Below are 24101 nucleotides of genomic sequence, written 5' to 3' on the forward strand. Positions count from 1 at the left end.
ACGTGAGCATGCTCAGAGCAGGGGGGAAAGGGCAACGTGAGCATGCTAAGAGCAGTGGGGGGGAAAGGGTAATGTTAGCATGCTCGGATCAGGCGGTGCTAGTCTGACAGGGAGAATTTGGGTAGCGTCAGATTGGACTTGAAATGTTAACTGCGCACAAATGTTGTGTTTCTAGAGCGCATACCTTTTTTTATTTCAGTGATTCCACTTCCCGCCCCACTACTGAACACTGTACTGTGTAAGTGCAGTTCAGCCACTCTCGGGTACACTAATAAAGTAATTTTAAAATATTAAATTGTGTGAAATACGTAGTTGCTGTGCTCTGTGTTTGTGGACATGTAGCCTCCACTCTGCAAAACGGAGCTGTACGCACGGCAACAGACTCTTCGATCCAACTTGTCCATGCTGACCAGATATCCTAAATTAATCTAGTCCCATTTGCCAGCTTTTAGCCCCTATCCCTCTAAACCCTTCTTATTCATCTACCCATACAGATCCCTTTTGAATGTTGTAATTGTACCAGCTTCCACCAAGTCCTCTGGCAGTTCATTCCATACAACACACCATGCTCTGCATGAAAAAGTTGCCCCTTAGATCCCTTTTAAACCTTTCACATCTCACCTTAAACTAATGCACCATAGATCTTAACGTACTATAGGTCTGAACACCCGTACCCTGGATAAAAAGACTGAGGCTATTCACCCTATCCGTGCTTCTCATGATTTTATAAATCTCTGTAAGGTCACCCCTCAGCCTCCAATGTTCCAGGGAAAATAGCCCCAGCCTATTCAGCCTCTCCCTATAGCTCAAACCTGGCAACGTCCTTGTAAATCTTTTCTGCACAGTTTCAAGTTTCTTTGTGTATCACGGAGACCAGAATTGAACACAGTATTCCGAAAAGGCCAAATAGTGTCACAGAGATATAAAACATGGAAACAGACCCTTCATTCCAACTTGTCTATGCTGATCAGGTATCCTGAATAAATCTAGTTCCATTTGGCCCATATCCCTCTAAACCCTTCCTAGTCATGTACCCATCCAGATGCCTTTTAAATGTTGTAATTGACTGATTAATTATCATGTGTACCAAAGTACAGTGAAAAGCTTTGTTTACGAGCAATACAGGCAGACCACAGTAAGCAAGGATGTACAGATTCCAGAATTGAATGCAGTATTCCAGAAGTGGCAAAATTCTGCATGTTTCTTCAGCATGCCAGCTTGAACCTCAGTTCAGCACATTTCTCAGCTGTTTTATCATCAGGACAGTGCTAGGACCTTGGTAGGAGTCTTGGAGGGTACTGGTGGGAAGGGGAAGACTAGGAGAAGCACAAACTCTCAAACAGGACTAGGCAGAAGAGATGGGAACTACAAGTCCCAGCACGCATTGCAGCAAAGCGCGGAACGACACCTCCAGCAGCCAATGGGGACCGGGACGCCTCCGACATCTACCAATAGGAATGAGAAGGGGCGGGCCTGCAGGCCAGACTGGGAAAATGGCGGCGGCAGAGAGGAACACATGGCGAGGGGAGACTCAGTCTTTGTCACCGTCAGGTCGTATTCTTAACTTCTTCCCAGTGAATCACTCTGGTAGTAGCTCGAAATAAATGTCATCTGATGAAAATTTCCAAGAAGAATCGAGGCTACTCTTGCAGGGGCTGCGTAAATAGCCCTAAGTAAGGGGAAGTGAGTTAGTTTCAGTAAAAACTGGAAATGGCATGAGATCTTCCCTGGGTTGTCCAGGTTGGAAAGATCCAACCTCAGCTAGCCCTCTTTCCACTCACCCCCCACCTCAAAAAAAGTAATAAAATCTGAGGGGCAACCAGCTGAAGGGGCAGAGCTGACCATGGCGTGCTTGGTTGAGTTCACAGATAGTTGGCTGGGTGGCCCCAGAATGTATCTGAAACATTGGTGGGAGATGGACTTGACAGCAGCTTCAGAGAGAGGGTGGAGGTTAGGATTGTGGGGGGGAGGGCATAGGGTTGGGGTGGGGGGGGGGCTCCCGAAGCAACGGCAGGGAGCAGCAATTGACTGCAGTGCTCCTCGGAGTAGGCTGGATGGCCACCCTGTGATGTCCTATGCAGTGAACCACCTCTGGGAAATGGAAGCTGCTCATCCCGTGCTATGATGCTGGAAAATGCATCCCTGCCCTGCACTGGATTCTCCAGGGAAATCCAGTTCGACAGCAACTTGGCATGGCTCCTTGGGTATTGGCAGCCTTGCTGGGCTTTTCCAGCATTTTCTCCTTCTGGCAATCAGATTTCCAGCTTCTGCAGTATGCTGTGCCTGTCTTAAGTAAAATCCAACTTTTGCTTCCAGGAGGTGACAGCTTGCATTGAGATAGCGCCTTTGAAGGTTGTCTGGTCAACACAGGTACGGATGCTGCAGGGAAGCAGTTTCGAGTCTTGAAGTGGGTGCTGTAGGATGATTCCCTGTAGGTGGAAACTGCAACACGAAAAGCTGAATGAAGGCTGGAATTAAAGCCAGTGGTAAGTATCTGGATACACCAAGCTGTGGCTTGACTAGCCTGTGGGGCACTTGGAAGGAAGGATAAATGTTCTCAAACATATTTCAATTTAATTCAGGCAGTTCTTATTTGCAGACTCACTCTGGGCCATACCCTTTCCCTGGTCTGGCACCTTTTTAAGTCTGCAACAGGAAACCTCCAGAATACTGTATGTATTTGCTGTGTCCCATTGAGGTCACAACAGCCACAGCTCCTCTGGAACAGTTGCGAAAATATTCGGCCCGTCACGAAAGATTCTGACTTTCCAGGACGGAAGAGGGACGCGGGAAGGGGGAGATCCTATCAAGTGATAGTAGGAACTGCAGATGCTGGAGAATCTGAGACAACAAGGTGCAGGGCTGGATGAACACAGCAGGCCAAGCAGCCTATCAAGTTCTGGGCTCTTTTGTCTCAACTCAGCTTTGAGGCTTTGAGGGGGGTTCCCTCCCGAAGGGCATTGTGGATCTACCCACAGCACATGGACTGTAGAAGTTCAAGAAGGCAGCTCACCACCACCTTCTCAAAGGCAAGATTGCCAGCCAGCGATTCCCACGTCCCATTAGTGAATAAAAAAAAATCCATTCCTGATCACGAAAGTGTGGGGGACTTGTTGTCAAGCTTTTTTGTTTGCTTTGTACCCATCAACCAGGAACAAACCTTTGGCTGTGAGATGTGAATGCACAGCACTTGCTAAACAAATCCAAATACGTTACTAGCGACCCTAACAACCAAGTCACGAGCCTGAAACATGGCTCGTTTATGCGTGCTAGATTTATTTACACACAGGGGACCCATTCTCTGCAAGCAGCAGTAACACGTTCTAGCCTTGCACCGTTTTGAATTACCTGGAAACTTGGGGGAACCCAAGTATGCTTTCTTACTTGGCTCAGTCTTAGCTAGTCAGGATCCAGTTGCCACCAATCACTAATCCTTTTTTCTGTGTATATTGCTGTGATCGTTTGGAATTTAGCGTTCTCGCATTGGTCTTGAAGAAAAACTTCTCTCTTTGTAGAAATGTTGAAAGTTCATTCACCCAAAGAGCAGCCATGATCCTATTGAATGGCGGAGCAGGCTCGACGGGCCAGATGGCCTACTCCTGCTCCTGTTTCTTACATTCATTGAATTGTATCTGCCTCTCTTCTCCTTCAGGTCAGGATTCTTGCGTCCAATCCCGACCCGAAGCGGTCTGCCAGCGTGCGCACGCTCAGATTGTGATGCCTGTTGCTGTCCCCTGCCACCTGCCTAAAGTGCCACCAGAAGGAAAGGTAGGCATCCCAGCCATAATAAGATACAACAGTACGGTTCAAATTAACTGGATACTTCACAGAACATTCTGCCTCGTGCCGAACTGGGAACTGGATTGGATTTGTATTTGGAGTGTGTCTGTCCAAACACGCACCGATTTAACGGTAACGTTCGCTCTGATGGTGTGAACAGGTTAGATTTGAGGGTTTGGGACAAGGGTAGTTTCTCCTTCCGCTCTTATTTGTTTCTCCCCCACTCTGGGCCGGGGCTGCTTTTCCGACCTGGCGCTTTTTCCGCCTGCGAGGGGAAGTTTTCCCGCCGATGCCGTCTCCGTCCGCACCGGAGACGTGCCCAGGGCTGCGTCTGGGCAGACGGTGTTTGCTCGCCTAGTTAACGTGACTGACCTCGGTGAAATCTGGCTTGAAACTCGCCCGAGGGGGCAAAAGCTTGCCGTGGGGTTTAAAAATCCCAGTCTTCTTTATTTGCAGATGTCTAAACTCTCCGCTACGGACAGATCTTGGTGTGTGGCTGTTTGAGCGGAGACTCGCAAGATGTCCACTTCAGACTGTCATTGCGGAGGAAGCAGCCGAGAGGTCTTCAAGAGGTGTGTAGTGAGAGCCCCTGAGCTGCAGTGGGCAAAGGGAAAGGCACCAACTGCATAAACACAGCCACTGCAACCAAAAGCTCTCATCTTTGCTCACTAGGGTGGGAACTGTGTTGCTGTAATGGGCCTCGGAAACTGGAGACAAAAGGTGACGGGTTGGGGGTAATCGGGTGCCCGAGAGATCAGGTGCAGACCTGGGGAGGGGGTGGTTTTGCGGTAATGACACTGATTGTTACCAGAACCCCCAGGCTCATGTTCTAAGGGATGTGGATTCCAACTCCCCCCACCAGACTAACAAATATATAAGCTGGTGAGCAGCACAAGAAAATTGGGGCTCTCTTTCTGTTCTGTCACGTGATGTGGGCACTGCTGGCCAGGCCAGCATTTGTTGCCCATCCTTAACTGCCCTTGACCTGAGTGCGGGAAGAGGGTGCAGTTCAGAATCTGGGAAGATGGATTTAAGTAGTGGTAATGATACTGGACCAGTCGTCTGTAACCCCAGGCTAACGCTCATACCCCACCACAGCAGATGGTGAAATTTGAATTCAACTAACAAGTCCGGAACTAAAGAGTTTAATAACAACCATGTTCACTGTCGAGAAGCTCTTCTGGTTCACTGATGTCCCTTTAGCGGAAATATTTGCTGTCCTTATGGTCTACATGTGACTCCAGACCCACAACAGTGTGGTTGACTCCCATCTGAAATGGCCCTTGCAAGTTACTCAATTCCAAGGGGCAATTGGGGATGGGCGATATATACTGACCCATCTCCTGATGGCCTTACCCAGTGAATGAATTGTGAGAAACACCGTGATGTGGGCCTGGAGTCACATAAAGGAAGTTCAATCCACACACAACCACTGTCTGTGTAAAAACAAGTTGCCCCCATGTCCTTTTTTAAATATTTCTCCTCTCACATTCAAAATATGCCCCTATTTTGAACTGCCCCACCCTAAGGAAAAGACTCTTCTCATTCACCTTACCAGTGCCCCTCATGATTTTATAAAGCTCCATAAGGTTGCCCCTCAACCTCCTATGCTCCAGTGAAAAAAGTCCTAGCCTTTCCAGTATATTTTTATAACTCAAACCCTCCATTGCCGGCAACATTCAGGTAAATCTTTCCTGAACGTTCTCCAGCTTAATGATATCCTTTCTATAACAGGGCGACCAGAATTGGACACAGTATTCCAGAAGAGGCCTCACCAACATCCTGTACAACCTCAACTCGACGTCCCAACTCTTATACTCAAAGGTTTGAGCAACAAAGGCAAGCGTGCTAAACACCTTAACTACCCTGTCCACCTGTAACGCAAGCTTCAAAGAATTATGTACCTGACCTCCAAGATCTCTCTGTTTTACGACACTACCCAGGTTCTACCATTAATTGGATAAGTTCTGCCCTTGTTTGTTTTACCAAAATACAATACCTCGCATTTATCCAAATTAAACTCCGTCTACCACTCGTCAGCCCATTGACATGTTGGGCCAGACCGGATAAAGCCAGAGAACATTAGTGAACGAGGAACAAAAACAGAAGTTGCTGGAAAAAGCTTACTAGGTCTGGCAGCATTTGTGAAGAAAAACAAAATCAGAGTTAGCGTTTCGGGTCCGGTGGCCCTTCCTCAGAAATGCTAACTCAGATTTTTTTTTTCTTCACAGATGCTGCCAGACTCACTGAGCTTTTCCAGCAACTTCTGTTCTTGTTCCTTACTTACAGCATCCGCAGTTCTTTCGGCTTTTACTTAACATTAGTGAACCAGATGGGTTTTTTTTTAATAGTTTCATGACTATTAGAAAGACTAGGTTAAAATCCTAGATTTATTATTTGAATTTAAATTCCACTGCGGTGGGATTCATCCCCATGGTCCCCCTGATATTCAGCTGGCAAATCTGTATTACTAGCCCGGTTACATTAGCCCACTGCACCTCTCACGTTTCTCTTAGATATTAGATATTCAGATGACAGAATGAAAGGCTTCAGTGGCACTTGGCTTTCACAAATTTATGTTCTCCCTTTCAGACAAAGTCTCGGAAGAGAAAGATGCTGCTGAGAAGTCTCACAGAGTTTCCGTTCTGGACACAACCAACTCAGGTCACATATTGGAGGTGAACAAAGGGAGATAGACAAGCTGGAATCTGGGAGGGGTTCTGACTCCTGCTGTGCGAAGAAAGCTCAAGAAATGGAGTGGTGTGGTTTTCATTACTTTCAGTGAAAACGGCTGGCTGGAGAGAGAGACAGGCTGAGGACAAATCCAGCCCTGATCAAAAAAAATCACTGAAATGAACTGTAGAAACCCTGCAGTATGGAAGCAGGCAATTCGGCCCGTCCAGTCCACACCGACCATCCAAATGGCGTCCAACCCAGACCCCCACTTAAACCCTGTATTTCCCATGGCTAATCTACCCAGCCTGCATATCCCTGGACACGACCAATCCACCCTGACCTGCACATCTTTGGACTGTGGGAGGAAACCAGAGGACCCAGAGGAAACTCCACACAGAGTCATCCAGAGGTTGGAATCGAACCGGGTCCGTGACGCTGTGAGGCAGCAGTGCTAACCACTGAGCCACCATGCTGTCCTTGTCTCAGCTCATTCTTTAAGTACTATGGGGAATATCCTCCCCTACGCTCTCATGAGGTGACATAGTAGTTCAGTGGTTAGCACTGCTACCTCACAACTCCAGGGACCTGGGTTCAATTCCAGCCTTGGACTGTCTGTGTGGCGTTTGGACATTGTCTCCATGTATCCGAGGGTTTCCTCCCGCAGCCCAAAGATGTGTAGGTTAGGGCAAATTGCCCATAGTGTCCAGGGATGTGCAGGCTAGGTGGGTTAGCCATGGGGAAATGCAGGGTTACCGGGATAGAGTAGCGGGTTGGGTCTGGGTGGGATGCCGTTTGGAGGGTCGGCGTGGATTTGATGGGCCGAATAGCCTGCTTCTGCGCTGTAGGGATTCTGTGATTCTATTACATATATCTGCATTTCAAACCCTTTGACTAAATCTTTGCACAAAATTCTGAGCAGCATTGCCACGCAGCTCCAGCAGATGGCACCGTGTGCTGCAGTGACAGGGCATCCTCTCACCTCATACGTCAACAACCCCTGGAGACAGGCAGGACAATAAGCGCTGAAAAATAAAGACAAGTATTTTCCGTTGGCCAGTGCTGGGATTGACCTGGCTACTTCAAGGGATTCGAATTTGGCCTCGGTAGAACCCAACTGATTTAAGTATCAAGGTGCAAAGCTGGACGAACACAGCAGGCCAAGCAGCATCATAGGAGCAGGAAGGCTGACGTTTCCGGCCTAGACCCTTCTGGCCCGAAACGTCAGCTTTCCTGCTCCTCTGATGCTGCTTGGCCTGCTGTGTTCATCCAGCTCTGCACCTTGTTGTCTCAGATTCTCCAGCATCTGCAGTTCCTACTACCTCTGACTTGAGTATCGCTGAAGAGAGAGACATGTTGCCAAGGTTTCGTGTCAGGACAAATGCAGGCTTGCCCAATTTCAAATAATAACAATTTACATCTTAACAATTCACCTTTTCTGCTGTAGTGTATAATTCATTAACTTGTTTTAACTGGAATGTTGTTGAATAGACAGACGCATTGAAGACTTTTATCAGAACAAATACAACAGTTACACAATATACCATAAGAGAAAATGTGAATTTTTTAAGTATAGAGTTATACAGCACAGAAACAGACCCTTCAGTCCAACTCATCCATACTGACCAGATGTCCTAAATTAATCTAGTCCCATTTGCCAGCATTTGGCCCATATCCCTCTAAACCCTTCCTATTCATGTACCCATGCAGCTGCCTTTTAAATGTTGTCATTGTACCAGCCTTCACCACTTCCTCTGGCAGCTCATTCCATACATGCACCACCCTCTGTGTGGAAAAAGTTACCTCTCAGGTCCCTTTTAAATCTTTGCCCTGTCACCTTAAACCTATGCCCCTCTAGTTTTGGACTCCCCTATCTTTAGGGAAAGACCTTGACTATTCACCCTATCCATATAAACCTCTATAAGGTCACCCCTCAGCCTCCGACACTCCAGGAAAAATAGCCCCAGCCTATTACAGCCGCTCCCTACAGCTCAAACCCTCCAATCCCGGCAACATCCTTGAAAATCTTTTCTGCACCCTTTCAAGTTGCACAAATATTTTCTATTTTGGGGAGACGAGAATTGAATGCAGTATTCCAAAAGTGACCTAACCAATGTCCTGTACAGCTGCAACATGACCTCCCAACTCTTATACTCAACGTACTGACCAATAAAGTCAAGCATACCAAATGCCTCCTTCACTATCCTGTCTACCTGTGTCTCCACTTTCAAGGAACTATGATCCCGCACCCCAAGGTCTCTTTGTTCAGCAACACCCCCCAGGACCTTACCATTAAGTGTATAAGTCCTGCCCTGATATGCCTTTCCAAAATGCAACACCATATTTATCGAAATTAAACTCCACCTGCCACTCCTTGGCCCATCTGATCAAGGTCCCACTGTACTCTGCGATAACTTTCACTGCCGACCAAACCACCAATTTTGGTGTCATCTGCAAACTTAGTAAGCATTCCTATACTCACATCCAAATCATTTATATAAATGAAGAAAAGCAGTGGGCCCAGCACCGATCCTTGTGGCACACCACTGGTGACAGACCTCCAGTCTGAAAAGCAACCTTCCACCACCACTCTGTCTTCTTCCTTCAAGCCAGTTCTGTATCCAAATGGTTAGCTCTCCCTGGATTCCATGCGATCTAACCTTGTGGACCAGAGATAAAAAGGTGTAGAGCTGGATGAACAGAGTAGATCAAGCAGCATCAGAGGAGCAGGAAAGCTGACGTTTCGGGCCTAGACCATGTGGACCCTTGTGTAATACCTTGCTGAAGTCCATATAGACAACATCCATCACTCTGCCTTCATCAATCTTCTTTGTCACTTCTTCAAAACTCTCAATCAAGTTAGTGAGACATGTTTTCCCACATACAAAGACACAGAGACTATCCCTAATCAGTCCTTGCCTTTCCAAATGCACGTAAATCCTGTCCCTCAGAATCTCTTCCAACAATTTACCCACTGCTGATGTCAGGCTCACCGGTTTGTAGTCTCCTGGCTTTTCTTTACCACCTTTCTTAGATATTGGCACATTAGCCACCTTCCTGTCTTCTGGCACCTCACCCGAGGCTCTCGATGATAAAAATATCTCAGCAAGGGGCCCAGCAATTGCTTCCCACAAAATTATGGGATACACCTGATCAGGTCCCAGGGATTTATCCACCTTTATGTGTATTAAGATGTGCAGCACCTCTTCCTCTGTAATATGGACAGTTTTCAAGATATCACTGTTTATGTCTCCAAGTTCTCTAGCTTCCATAGCTTTGTCCACGGTACATAGTGATGCGAAATACTCTTTTAGTATCACCTGCTGTTCCACATGTAGGCAGCCTTGCTGATCTTTAAAGGACCCTATTCACTCCCTAGTTACACTTTTGTCCTTAATTTATTTGTACAATCCTTTTGAATTCTCCTTAACCCTATTTGCCATAGCTATCTCATGTCCCCATTTTGCCCTCTCGAGTATACTCCATACTCCTACTGCCTTTATACTGTTTTAGGGATTCACTTGATCCCTGCTGTCTATACCTGACATATGCTTGCTTCCTTTTTCTTGACCAGAGCCTCAATTTTTCTAGTCGTCCAGCATTCTCCACACCTACCAGTCTTGCCCTTCACCCTAACAGGAACATACTGTCTCTGGACTCTCTTTATTTCATTTTTAAATGGCTCCCAATTTCCAACCATCCCTTTACCTGGGAATATCCCTCCACTCACCCACCCAATCAACTTTTGAAAGTTCTTGCCTAATACTGTCAAAATTGGCCTTACCCCAACTTAGAACTTTTAACTTTTAGATCTGGTCTATCCTTTTCCATCATATTTTAAAACTAATAGAATTATGGTCACTAGCCCCAAAGTGTACCCATACTGACACCTCAGTCTCCTGCCTTGCCTTATTTCCCAAGAGTAGGTCCAGTTTTGCACCTTCTCTAGTAGGTACGTCACCTACTGATTCAGAAAATTTTCTTGTGCACCCTTAACAAATTCCTCTCCATCCAAGCCCTTAACACTATGGCAGTCCCAGTCTATGTTTGGAAAATTAAAATTCTGTACCATTACAACCCTATTATTCTTACAGATAACTGAGATCTCCTTACAAATTTGTTTCTCAATTTCCTGCTGACTACTGGGGGGGGGCCTATATTTCAATCCTAATAGGGAGATCATCTCTTTCTTATTTCTCAATTCCACCCAAATAACATACTGTCTGGAACATCCTCCCTAATTAAGCCGTAATGTTATCCCTAATCAAAAACGCCACTCCCCCTCATCTGTTGCCCCCCCTTCTATCCTTCCAATAGCATCTATACCCTAGAACATTAAGCTGCCAGTCCTGTCCATCCCTGAGCCACGTCTCTGTAATAGCTATGATATCTCAGTCCCATGTTTCCAACCATGCCCTGAGTTCATCTGCCTTACCTGTTTGGCCTCTTGCACCTAAATAAATGCAATTGAATTTATCAGTCCTACCTCGTTCTCTGTCTTGTTCTTGCCTGCCTTGACTGTTTGGCTTGCTTCTCCTTGACTGTACCAGCTTCACACTGATCCCTATTCTCACTATCTCGTTGGCTTGCGGCCCCTCGTCTTACTAGTTTAAATCCTCCCGAGTAGCTCCAGCAAATCTCCCCACCAGGATATTGGTCCCCTTCCAATTCAGGTGCAACCTGTCCTTATTCAGGTCATTTCTATCCCAGAAGAGATTCCAATGATCCAACAATGTGAATTCCTGCCCCATACACCAGCTCCTCAGCCAGGTATTCATCTACTCTATCCTCCTATTCCTACCTCACTAGCTTACGGCCCTGGGAGTAATCCAGACATTACTACCCTCAAGGACCTACTTTTTAACCTCCTGCCTAATTTCCTACATTCTCCTCAGAATCTCGTCCTTTTCTCTTCCTGTGTGGTTGATATCAATGTGTAAAATGACCTCCTGCTGGTCCCTCTCCCCTTTGAGAATATTCTGCACCCCCTCTGAGAAGTCCTTGACCCTGGCACCAGGGAGGCAAACCACCATTCTGATGTCTCACTGTCAGCCGCAGAAGTGTCTGCCTGTGCTCCTGACTAGAAAGTTCCCTGCCATACCCCTTGTTACCAGTCTTGGGACCAGAAACCTGGCTGTCAGTGCTACGCTCCCCTGAGAGTCCATCGCCCCCTACATTTTCCAAAGCAGCATACTTGTTTGAGATGGGGATAGCCACAGGACACTCCGACACTAGCTGCCTACCTCTCCTAGAAATATTTCCTATAAATATAAATTGTTGTGATTGTTTGAAATTTGGCCTGCTGGAAATCTTCAACAAGTCTCTCTATTCAAGACTGTCAAGTGTAGAAGTTTGGCATTCTTGTGTGTCCTGACGAATGTGTCTTTTTTTTCTGCAAGGTTCAAGTTCTGTTCTAGCTGGTCACTGTTGGCCTTGACTTTCTGCCCCCTGTGAGGAGGCACCCACTTTCTGCTAGACCTCCTCCACAATGTCATGGAGCTGGGCTTAGAAACTGGATGGTGCAGAAAAAACAACGGCTTGCTGCTTAGTCACTGAGTGTAACTGCCCCAGCACACTGCGGATCATCGAGGCATTTGCTACTTTCCAGTCTGATGGAAACTTACCTGAATTTAGGGAATTTTGGAAAATCAGTATCAACTACTTCATTAGGCTCGTAAAAAACCAAGCTGTGTCTCATGCGGACAGAATAATTTTCCATTCAGTGATTTAAGCTACTTAATACTGTGATTTCAGTTCGGTTAATGTGACTGCGCAACTGCACATTGAATCTGTTGGACAACCCTTAAAGGCACTTACTGACGTCAAGTTATGGGTTTTACAACCTCAAACTTTAACTTGATTTAACTGATGTGGGGGCAGGGGAAGATGCCTTTTCATGTGAAGCACAGTGAAAATGTGAGCATTACTGTATGTTTAAATTACATGCATTACTGAAAAGGAGGACAGACTATAAACTTCTATAATCCCTGAAGTATGCTTGAAAGAGTTAGTCGCCTTATCTACATCATTACTGCTAATTCTCAGAAAGTTGTGACAATAATCTTCCTGCAAAGATGTTCCTCCTTCAGTAGGAATATCACCAGGCATTGGCTGGACTGATAACGTCAGTTCCCAGCTCCGACAGAAACCAATAATTTCATTGCACTTGAGATGAAGATGAGTAATAAATTGGTTGTGATTTCCACCTAATCTGATTGGTATCTGTCTAATTGTGCATTGCACAGTTGCCCTTGTAGATCTGCAAATGGGCACGTCTGCTATGGTGGGAGAGAGAGACTCAAAGCTTCTACTGCCCATGCAGGGCTTCCCCCCACCCCTGAGTTCACTTGTGCGCATTCTGTAACAGGCACACTAACAAGTTTGGCGGTAATAAAAGTCCGATGACCGTCAGCTCCTTGTGAATGCTTTTGGACAGTGGCTTTGAAATGCTTGCTGCTGTCTGGTACACCACTTTGTGTTGAGAAGGTGCAGACCTTTCTGGTTTTGGAAAGGCACTGCATGACTACTGATTGATGCAGTGCAGCTTCTCTGGTGGCTGCTCAGGCTGGGAACTCGGCAGAATCAAGTTTGCCCAGCGACTGAATTGGGTAAACCATTTCAGCTGCATAGCGGAGGTGATCCCCAGACTCCCTATCTCAGCGGGCCAATTGCTTCTAAAACACTTGCTAGCTTGGCCAAACAGCAAAGGATGCCGGGTACATTGGCCAAGTCAAACTCTGAAGTCACGTAACCCAGAAACCAGACACAAGCAGCAACTAGGTGCTGAAGACATTAGCATAGTGTAAAGGCCATATCTTGTCGACAGACATATCTCATCAACTGAACAAAGAAGAGATACATATTAGCAAGCAAGAACCAGGCACTTAAGCCTAAAATGATGAAACAAACATTAACAGGGCATTTAGCGATTAACAAAGAAAACCATCCAAACCATTGGTAGCTATTAGGCAAGATCTCCTAATTAGCTAAAGCTATAGAAAGAGCCAGAAGCTAGGGGACAAGATATAAAAATGGGACTATCTACAGATCAGGAAAGACCTTTCAAAGAAACCGGCATGGCAAAAGGCAGAGACCAGATGACTATCCAGAGAGAGAGAGACAGACAGACAGAAAAGAGAGAAAGCAGTTTCCCACAGAAAGAGCACGATTGCATAAATCTACAAGAGACTGGGGAAGTAATATAAGCTCAAGGAGCTGAATAGGATTAGAGATAGTGTTGTTTAGTATTAAAGGCTGGAATCTTGCACAACGAATAGATGCCTTGGGTTTGTTGGACAGAGTCAAACTCCAATGTTTGTTTTCTTCATATGCTACCATACAGAACCAACCTGCTTTAGTAACTATGCATGTATATAAGGTTTTTTTAATGAATGAAGTGTATTTATGAAATATGAAAAAAAAATAAAAGATTACTGTAACTTGTTTCCTGATAAAGTTGAGACCAGTTTGTATTGGTACCAGCTTGTGTTTGTAGTAATTGACCAGTTCGGTATGGTGGGACACCTGAGCAAATTCGTAACACCTCTGGTTGGAGCTGTCTAACTTGTTGAAGGAGGGACTACACAACACTAAAGAGGAGAAAAACTGGCCAAGCTGTCTACTCCTGACCTCCGGTTCACTCATTGCTGCACATTACCTTTGTACAATAGATGAAATGACGATTGTACAATACAGTCAGGCTCGGGGGAACCACCTTCATTTTGATATTACCCACTATTTGATAGCTTGGATGGACATTTCTCTGCAACAACCTGCGTTTGTACAGCATCTCGTAACATCTGAAGGTGCTTCACAAGATATTGCCAGGATAGGACGGTTTGAGCTATACGGAGAGGCCAAATAGGCTGGGGCTGTTTTCCCTGGAGTGTCGGCGGCTGAGGGGGTGACCTTATGAGGTCTAAAAAACCATGAAGGGCATGGATAGGGTGGACAGCCAAGGTTTTTTTCCCAGGGTAGGGGAGTCCAAAACTAGACGGCATAGGTTTAAGGTGAGAGGAGAAAGATTTAAGAGGGACCTAAGGGGCAACTTTTTCACACAGAGGGTTGTGCGTGTATGGGTTGAGCTGCCAGAGGAAGTGGTGGAAGCTGGTACCATTACAATAATTAAAAGGCATCCGGATGGATACATGAATAGGAAGAGTTTAGAGGGATTTGGGCCAAATGGGACCAGATCAGTTTAGGATATCCGGTCGGCATGGACAAATTGGGCTGAAGGGTCTGTTTGCGTGCTATACAGCTCTATGATAAGAGCATTGTAAAACAAAGCATGTTTTCGAGTTTGTGGGATATTGGCTCAGATGCCTAAAAGCCTGGTCAAAGAGGACAGTTTTGAGGAGCTTCTCAAAGCAGGAAAGTGAGGGTTAAGGAGGGAATTCCAGATCTCAGGGCACTGGCAGTCTCAAGGTACGGCCATTGATGGTGGAGCAATTAAAATTGGGGATGCTGGAGTTTGAGAAGCACAGAGATATCAGAGGTTTGTGGGGCTGGAGGAGATTTAGGGATAGGGAGGGAGTGAAGCAATGGAAGGATTTGGAGACAAAAATGAGAGTTTTAAAATCATTTGGACCTAGGAGCCAGGAGGCAAGGACTCTCAGCAAAGACATGGGTTTTAACTCATTAAGAGTTTTGGACAAACCCAAGTTTGCAGAGGGTAAAATGTGGAAAATCAGCTGTGAGCGTCTTGAAATAATTGAGTCCAGGGGGAGCAAAGCAATGGATGATTGTTTCAGCAGCCAATTAGACAAGACAGGGGCTAATTTGAGTGCAGTCCTGGAGGTGGGAAAGGGTGCTTTGAGTGGCGGGTGCAAAATGAGGTTGGAAGCTCACCTTGGAAAGCGGGAAGTGGCGGTCAAATGCGGCACCAAGGTTACAACCAGACTGGCTTAATCACAGCCTGTTGTCAGGGAGAGGGGCACAGTCAGTCACTAGGGAATGGAGTAAGGATCAAAAACATTGGCTTCAGCCTCCTTGATATTTAAGTGGAGGAAGAAATAAGCAAGTTTGTGTGCGGATGTCCGACGGAAAACAAAACTCCTTCCTGTTGGATGTGGTGGGTGCGCTACGTCTCTCTCTCAAACTCACCTCCACACATCCTCAAAGCCCTTCAAGTAGAATTCCGTCAGAAACGTATTCACTGGGGTCAGGAGCACCTGAAAAGAGGAGAGGGAAAAGTTGAACGTGATGTTGCAAAAGGGCCAATTTCGCGTAACACAGCCGAGCTTGATCTTTTTTCACGGTAAGTTCACAAGGATCAATTGGAGAGACACTGGGGTACAAGTGCCCAGGCCTTTGCTCATGAACGGCTACACCTCACACAGCTCAGAAGCAGACTAGTTCCGGTCAACGCGAGTGGAGCTGCCGACAGGCATGATCTACAGTCTTTGGTGGAAATGCCTTTGGAATTTTTTTTTATTATTCTTACCACAAAAATGATCTTTTGGAAAAAAGTGACATTAAGCCGGCTTATAAGTGCCTGAGCAAAACGAAATAACTAACAAAGGCAACTTCAGTATCAGACTTTCTGAAACCAATTGCAGGACACAAACTCCGAAAGCTATGCAGAGAACACGAAGCAAAATAAGGGCTTTTCAACCTGATCCATCCAGCCTTTGCTGGTTTACCGGGTGCGCAAAACAGCAGGGATGAACTTCAAGGAGTGTGAGAATGTTTTTGACATATTTCCCAGTTTCTGCCAAACGTTGAGGTGGTTTGAAAGACCACTTGTGCTACATTGTCTCTACTTCCCCCGCTGTCTCTTGCCAGTTCTTTTTGCAATTACCCACTTTGATCAGCGAGGGTAGCACCATCAGGGTTGTCGGTTTCCCGAAGAAAGCAATGTAACTGCCGATTGGAAACGTACAAAATCGGAGCAGGCCATTCAGCCTGCTGCACCATTTGATATGATCATGCGCTGATCATCCAACTCAGTCTCCCGTTCCCACTTTCTCCCTTTAGCTCTAAGAACTATATCCAACTCCATCTTGAAAACATTCAATGTTTCGTCCCTGACTGCTTTCTGTGGCAGTGAATTCCACACTCTCTGAGTGAAGACATTTCTCCTCGTTTCAGTCCTAAATGGCTTACCGCATATCCTTAAAACTCTTTGGTCATCGGGAACATCCTTTACCCTGTCTAGTCCATGTTAGAATTCAATAGGTTTCTGTGAGATCTCCCCCTCATTCTCCTAAACTCCAGTGAATATAATCCTAACCCGATCCGGTCTCTCTCCATCCGTCAGTCCATGCCATCCCAGGAACCTGGTAAACCTTTGTCACACTCCCTTCATTACCAGAACATCCTTCCCCAGATAAGGAGATCCCAAACCTCCCACACTCAATACTCCAGGATGCGGTCCCACCCTGTCCAATTGCAGAGAGACATCCCTGTTCCTGTACTCCAATCCTCTCGCCATGAAGGGCCAACATCCCATTGGCTTTCCTCATCACCCCCCCGCAGCTCCTGGTGTAGGAGGGACACCCAGCTCTCGTTGCACCTCCCCACCGTTTCCCCAATCGATTGCCTTTTGGAAAATAATCCACCTTTCTGTTTCTGTTCCCAGAGTGGGCAACATCACATCGATTCCCATTAAACTGCATCTGCTTTTCTGATGAAGGGTCTAGGCCCGAAACGTCAGCCTCTCTGCTCCTATGATGCTGCTTGGCCTGCTGTGTTCATCCAGCCTTGCACCTTGTTGTCTCTGCTACACATTTGCTCAGTCACTTGACTTGTCTCAATCACACCCTGCACCGTCCTTATGGCTCACCCTCCCATCCAACTTCGTGTGGTCTGCAAACTTGGAGATACAGCCGGTTCTGATGTAACTCAGTAGTTCCGTGCTATCTGACATTATAAGGAAATCACGCACTAAGTGCAACGTTTAAAGCAATGGGGACAGAATTGTGTTATCATCAATACAGGTAGGGACAGTTCGCATTCTACAGATGGTGTTCTATAATTCTTCAGTCGCATTAAAACCAATTTGCGTTTAAGAAACACGCGTTATACCAGAACCAAATGTACTACATTTAGTTCCCTCATCTACACCATTTATATATATTGTGAATAGCTGGGAGCCAAGCATTGATCCCTGCGGTACACCCCCACCCCGGTCACTGACTGCCACGCAGAAAAAGACCCATGGGCTTGTAGGGCAGTGAACCTTTTGTTCATCTCTTCGAGCAATCTGGCAGCATTCACTGGATCAACAACAAGATTTCTCATTTATATAGCACCTTCCACATAATGGAATGTACCACAGCACTTCACAGGAGAATGATCAAAGGATCATCTGACACCAAGCTACTAATTTTAGCTCAGACAATTTGTCGAAGAGATCGCTTTTGAGCAGCATTTTAACTGAAGAAGTAGCGAGGCTTCAGGAGAGTTGGATCCCAGGCAGCTGAAGATAGATCCACCAATGGGGGAGCCATTAAACTTGGGGAACAGGGGCTGGAGAAGATTCCAGAGACAGGGAGTGGGTGATGCCAGGGAAGGATTTAAAGAAAAAAAACCAAGGATGAAGAATCTCGATAAATGTCAAATGCTGTGCATCTCTCCCAACAAATGGAATCTGCATATTTCTGTCAAAACCCACAAAGCTTCTGACTAATGGCCCTAAATGACTGGTCATGAACTCCAGCTTGTTGCCCCTCCTGTTAGGAAGGAATGCAAGGTCAAATCGCCCAGATTAGTTTTGTTTTGACGGGTGGAGGTGGAATAATTCCAAAGATCTGCAGAAGGAGACGGAATATTCTAGTTGATAGTGAGTACAAGAATAATGTGCTCGCTGTTGTCTTTCAGGGAAATGAGGTCAGGGACATGAAATAATTAGCATGGCACATGTTCAGTGCCCTTTTTAAGTTACAAACTGACCTTATTCCTCTGGTATGGCCTTGTGCATTCCTTTGAACTGAAACAGTAAGGTATACAGTAGTTCAGGAAGCAGGATTTTGACCCAGCGACACTGAAGGAACAAGGATATATTCCCCAAGTAAGGTTAATGAGTGCGGTTTGGAGGGGAACTGGCAGAAGGCGGTGTTCCCAGCCCTTGTCCTTCTAGACAGTAGAGGTCACAGGTTTCCAAAGTGCTGTTTACATTTTTGCTGATGAATGCAGGACGACAAAGCCTTGGTTACGAGGCTCCCTTTTGCAGCGCTATTCGACTGAGAGACTTCTCGTTTTTATGTTCATAGTGTCTCATGTGAGAATAGCCGGATGGTTGAAATCGCTTAGTTGACAAGTGGAAACAGCTGCGATCCCCGTGTATAACAGAAAGTGATGGCTCGCGAGAGAATGTAAAACGACAAATCACTTTGCAGAAGCCGCATATATTGCAGTGTCAACAGTGACATGTTAATGCACACAGTGTTGAATGGCCCACACAATTGTAACAGCACATTCCATAGCAAACAGGCTTCCTGTGACATCTGCAAACTGCGCACTCATTTCTCAGCAATTTTGTTTACAATTTGCATCTTCCAGGGGGTTAATCTTTTCTAATTTGTAGTCAGGAAGCACGATGCAGGGTGGCTCGGCCAGTTAATTCGTAGCTAACAGCCCTGTACAGTTTTGACTCCTATAGGTGCTTTCCTTTCGAAACATCAATGTGTTGCACTCCATTGTAAAATAAAGGTTTTGCTGCACAGCAACACTTTGCTGCTTCTTAACTGTCCTTTGCTCACGGAATTTCTGCTCCTCGTCCCGTACTGAGAAAGAGGGATGTGTTTTCCTGGGCCCATTGCAGTTTATGAGATTGAGAGCTGGCCATGTCGAAACTAACGAGATTTTTACAGGCCTCGGACAGGGGGAGATGCGGAGAGGTTGTGTCACCTTGTGGGAGAGTCTAGGACCAGAGGGTGTAATCTCGGAATAAGAGGTCACCCACTGAAGACAGGGATGAGGAGATGTTTCTTCTCTTAAAGGTGGGTGAATCTCTGAAATTCTTTACCATAGAGGGTTTGTAATCATAAGGCAATCCTGGGTGATGGGGAAAAGGCAGGAAAGTGGAGTTGAGGATGACCAAATGAGCCACGATCTCATTCATCAGTGCAGCAGACAAAACAGGCTGAATGGCTTGCTGCTGCTAAACTCACATGACTTCACCACAAGGACAGTTTCGCAACCATGAGTTCTGCAGTTACCAAGAATTTCCCAACAAGGCAAAGTCGGCCGAGGACCTTAAGTGCCTGTGTCATCCATGACAACAGTTTGTATCACTCTTGTATCTGTCACAAAATTCCTGGATTGGGTTCCTCTTCGGGGCTTCAGCACAAAAATCCAAGGCCAACATTCCAGTGCAGACTGTCGGAATTGATAGACCAATATAGCACAGAAACAGACCCTTCGGCCCAACTCGTCCTTGCCGACCAGACATCCCAATATGACCTAATCCCATTTGCCAACGTTTGGCCCATCTCCCTCTAAACCCTTCCAATTCATGCACCCATCCAGATGCCTTTTAAATGTTGTAATTGTACCAGCTTCCACTGCTTCCTCTGGCAGCTCGTTCCATACATGTGCCACCCTCTGCATGAAAAAGCTCCCCCTCAGGTCCCTTTTCAAATCCTTCCCCTCTCAACAGAAACCTATGCCTCTCGTTTTGGAGTCCCACAACCTAGAGAAAAGGCCTGATAAATCATAGAGACATACAGCATGGAAACTGCTATTTACACTATCCATGCCCCTCATGATTTTATAAACCTCTATAAGGTCACCTCTTGGCCTCTGACGCTGCAGGGAAAATAGCCCCAGCCTATTCAGTCTCTCATTGTAGCTCAAACCCCTCCAACCCTGGCAATATAACTGTTCTGAGGAAGGGTCACTGGACCCGAAACGTTAACTCTGTTTTGTCCTTCACAGATGCTGCCAGATCTGCTGAGCTTTTCCAGCAACTTTGTTTTTGTTCCTGAATATAATTGTAAATCTTTTCTGCACCCTTAAGGCCCTGTCTGCCTGCTCAGGATGTCATTAGCCATCCCATGGCGCTATTTTGAAGAGGGGCAGGATTCTCCCTGGTCAGTATTTATGCTTCTGCCCGTAGCCAGATGGTTTGCCTAGTTCTGAACATGGGAGCTTGCTGTGCGCACACTGGCCGCTGTGCTTCCTAAATTGCCACGGTGACTAAACTTCAAAACAGTACTCAGTTTGCCGTGAAGTGTTTGGAGACACCCTGTGGCTTAAACAAAAGCGCTACAGAAATGCACAATCTCCTCCTCTCTGTCAGTGTTGAAGCAGCGATCGGGCAGCATCATGATTTACGTTCTCAGAAACGAGGGTGATTTAACCAAAAGATTGATGTCAAAGGTTAAAGATTAACTGCACTTAAAGGGAGAAGGATAACATCATCACCACTCAGACACTCTTTTGGACGACATACCCAGCACTGTGTCCAATCCCACATGAGCTGCAAGATAATGCCGCTCTGATCAGTCCTGATCATAGGATGCTGGAACTAAACAAAGGTTTGAGTCCAGAGGTCAGGGAGAGGCTCTGTCCCAGATTCCCAGAGGAGTGGTTCAGCAGAGGTAGCGATAAGCTGTGGGTTGCAGCACGTGGATTAGCAGAAAAAAAGATAACAGCAGAAAGAAAACCTACGTTTGGTACACTTGCCTTTATTGGTCAGTGCATTGAGTATAGGAGTTGGGACGTCATGTTATGGCTGTACAGGACATTGGTTAGGCCACTTTTGGAATACTACAGTTCTGGTCTCCCTGCTGTAGGAAAGATGTTAAATAAAAACCAAAAGAACTGTGGATGCTGTAAATCAAGAACAAAAACAAAGTTGCTGGAAAAGCTCAGCAGGTCTGGCAGCATCTGTGAAGGAGTCTGTGAAGGAGTTCTGAGGAAGGGTCACCGGACCCGAAACGTTAACTCTGTTTTCTCCTTCACAGATACTGCCAAACCTGCTGAGCTTTTCCAGCAACTTTGTTTTTGTTCTTGTGTAGGAAAGATGTTGTTAAACTTGAAAGGGTTCAGAAAAGATTTACAAGGATGTTGCCAGAACAGGAGGGTTTGAGTTATAGGGAGAGACTGGATAGGCTGGGGCTGTTTTCCCTGGAGCATCGGAGGCATAGGGTGACCTTGTAGCGGTTTATAAAATCATCCGGGGCACGGATAGGGTGAATAGCCAAGATCTTTTCCCAGGGTAGGGGAGTCCAAAACAAGAAGGCATAGGTTTAAGGTGAGAGGGGAAATTTAAAAGGGACCTAAGAGGCAGCTTTTTCACACAGAGGGTGGTGCGTGTATGGAACGAGCTGCCAGAGGAAGTAGTGGAGGCTGGTACAATGACAACATTTAAAAGGCACCTGGATGGGGACATGAATAGGAAGAGTTTAGCGTGATATGAGCCCAATGCTGGAAAATGGGACTAGATCAGTTTAGGATATCAGGTCAGCACAGACGAGTTTGGCCAAAGGGTCTGTTTCTGTGCTGTGTGACTCTATGACTTAGCAGGCCTACACCCTAACATAGCAGCCATTCTCACAGCTTGTCTTTTCCAAGACCTTTGAGGATTGAGGTGAAGATGATGCAATATTCTAGACTTCAGACTTAATGACTGCTCATGGATTGAATGAACCAACAAAAGATAAACTGTTACACGTGGAAAGAAGCAGTAATAACTCTGTCTGGAATAAACTATTAAAGACAAGGACAAACTTATCCAGGAATTGCAAGTAATTAGCCGTGTCTGGGAACTGAAACTGCACAAACAACACTGTTTTGACACCTGCTGGATAAACTTGGGTACTTTATTGTCACAAAGGACAAGGATTGTCCTGTAGAAGAATTTAAGGAGTTAACCACAGGAAAACTGTATCTTCAAACAGACAGATGAGGCCAAATGTAACAAGGAACAAAGAAGCTACTTCTGATAAGGAAGCAGTCTCAGCAACTCCAGAAAGGTAATCAATATTTTGGACAAAAGGACTTTAAAATAAATCATCAATAATACGACATGTAGGCCTGAAGGATGACAATCTGTGTTGGAATCGAATACCTGAATCCTCCTTGAGCAGAACTTCGAAGAATAACATCGCACAAGGATTGAACCCTGGACATATCCAGAGACAAACACTGTTGGTGGAATCTGGCCAAATTCCACCATTAATCAGCTAACAGCCAGGCTGGGTTGTGAGGCTTCAGTTGCTTATTTGAGGGGTATTTTGGTTGCGACATGCAGTAAAGCTTAAATCATTGTTTCAGTACTTGGTTGTCTGTGAGATTTCTTAATAAGTAGCTGAATTAAAGGTAACTTGGGTTGATTTACCCACAACAGTGGGGTGAAGAAAGAGGCCAACTTGTCCCACAGGCCTCATCTGCCATCCAAAACACTGATGGCTGACTACTTTCCCGTCCCATCCACATTTCTGGCCAGAAAAAGACTCTGTATGCTCCTGTCTCGAGTATCTTTATGAGCTGAGCCTCCCCAGCACTCTGACTGAAGAAATATCCCCTCATCTCAGTCTGATATGGCCAATACCTAATTCTGGGACAGTGTCTGTGTTCTAAACTCTCCAGCCCATGTGCCCACCAGCTATCCTTTCATGCCCGCAAAGAATTTCAGACATTTCAATGAGAACACGCATCATTCTACGAAATACCGGCAAGATTTTACAAGAGCAGGTCGGAGGTTGGATGTTGACTTCATCCTTTTCTAATTGTGGACTGAACACAGACACAAGAGTCCACTTTTAATACAAAGAATAAAACGAGGTGAATAAAACAAGAAAGTCATGATCTATATTACATTAGACAAAATAAAAGATTGGAAGGATGTAATTACAGACATCAGAAGATGATTCAAATTCACACTATCCCTTTCAGCCCAGCAATTTCCTTTGTGATACCCAAATTTTGCTGAAGGGTTACCACACAAAAGCTCTGTGCTGAAGACTCGGACTGCGATAGTTGCAATTGGTCCCTTTCAGCAAACCTCTGTGCAGTCATTAGAAGCCACTTTCCTTCAGCTAATATCTTTCTCAAGACACATAAAACAAACTGCAAACTAAACTCAATCAGACCTTAATTTCAAAGCAAGTACAGATTGGTTATACTTTGTCTTCTCTTCCAAGAAGACCTAAAAACTGAAGGTATTTTTCAAAAGTGGACCTGGGCAGACCTGACTTTGGGGCCTTTGGAAAAAAACCTTTGGTTTTAGGTCCATTTGAGACAAGCAAAATTTTTTTTCCAAAGAGTATGAACGGACCCAAACAGACCTTACTGGACCTCAGTGGTTAGCACTGCTGCCTCACAGAGCCAGGGACCTGGGTTCGATTCTACCGTCTGGCAACTGTCTGTGTAGAGTTTGTCTGTTTTCTCCGGCTGCTCTGGTTTCCTCTCACAGTCCAAAGATGTGCAAGTTAGGGTGGATTGGCCGTGCTAAATTGCCCAGAGTATTCAGGGATGAACAGGCTAGGTCGGTTAGCCATGGGAAATGCCAGGTTACAGGGATAGGGTAGGCCGGTGAGTCTGGGCGGGGTGCTCTTTGGAAGGTCAGTGTGGAATTAATGGGCCAAATGGCCTGCTTCCACACTGTATGGATTCTATGTAAGTGCAGAGACAAATGGAGACAAAGAATAATAAGAGCAGAGGTAATGAAAATAAAAGTTTACACATACCGTAAGGTTTTT

General features: G+C 45.8%; 1 protein-coding gene and 1 non-coding gene across 2 annotated transcripts in view; one reads left to right on the top strand and one right to left on the bottom strand.

The window, feature by feature from the left end:
- Window positions 1-24101, bottom strand: part of stard7 (StAR-related lipid transfer (START) domain containing 7) — a 49869-nt gene that overhangs the window by 21506 nt on the left and 4262 nt on the right. The window contains exon 2 of the mRNA XM_048618742.1: window positions 15556-15623. The gene's annotated coding sequence lies outside the window, so the exon portion shown is untranslated. The remainder of the gene's footprint in view (window positions 1-15555; window positions 15624-24101) is intronic.
- On the top strand, window positions 2596-2732 carry LOC125487388. Its single transcript, XR_007265863.1, has one exon. It is a non-coding gene; the product is annotated as a small nucleolar RNA SNORA77 (small nucleolar RNA).

The sequence above is a fragment of the Rhincodon typus genome, chromosome 40 (assembly GCF_021869965.1).
Source record: "Rhincodon typus isolate 14 chromosome 40, sRhiTyp1.1, whole genome shotgun sequence".
Classification (NCBI taxonomy): Eukaryota; Metazoa; Chordata; class Chondrichthyes; order Orectolobiformes; family Rhincodontidae; genus Rhincodon; species Rhincodon typus.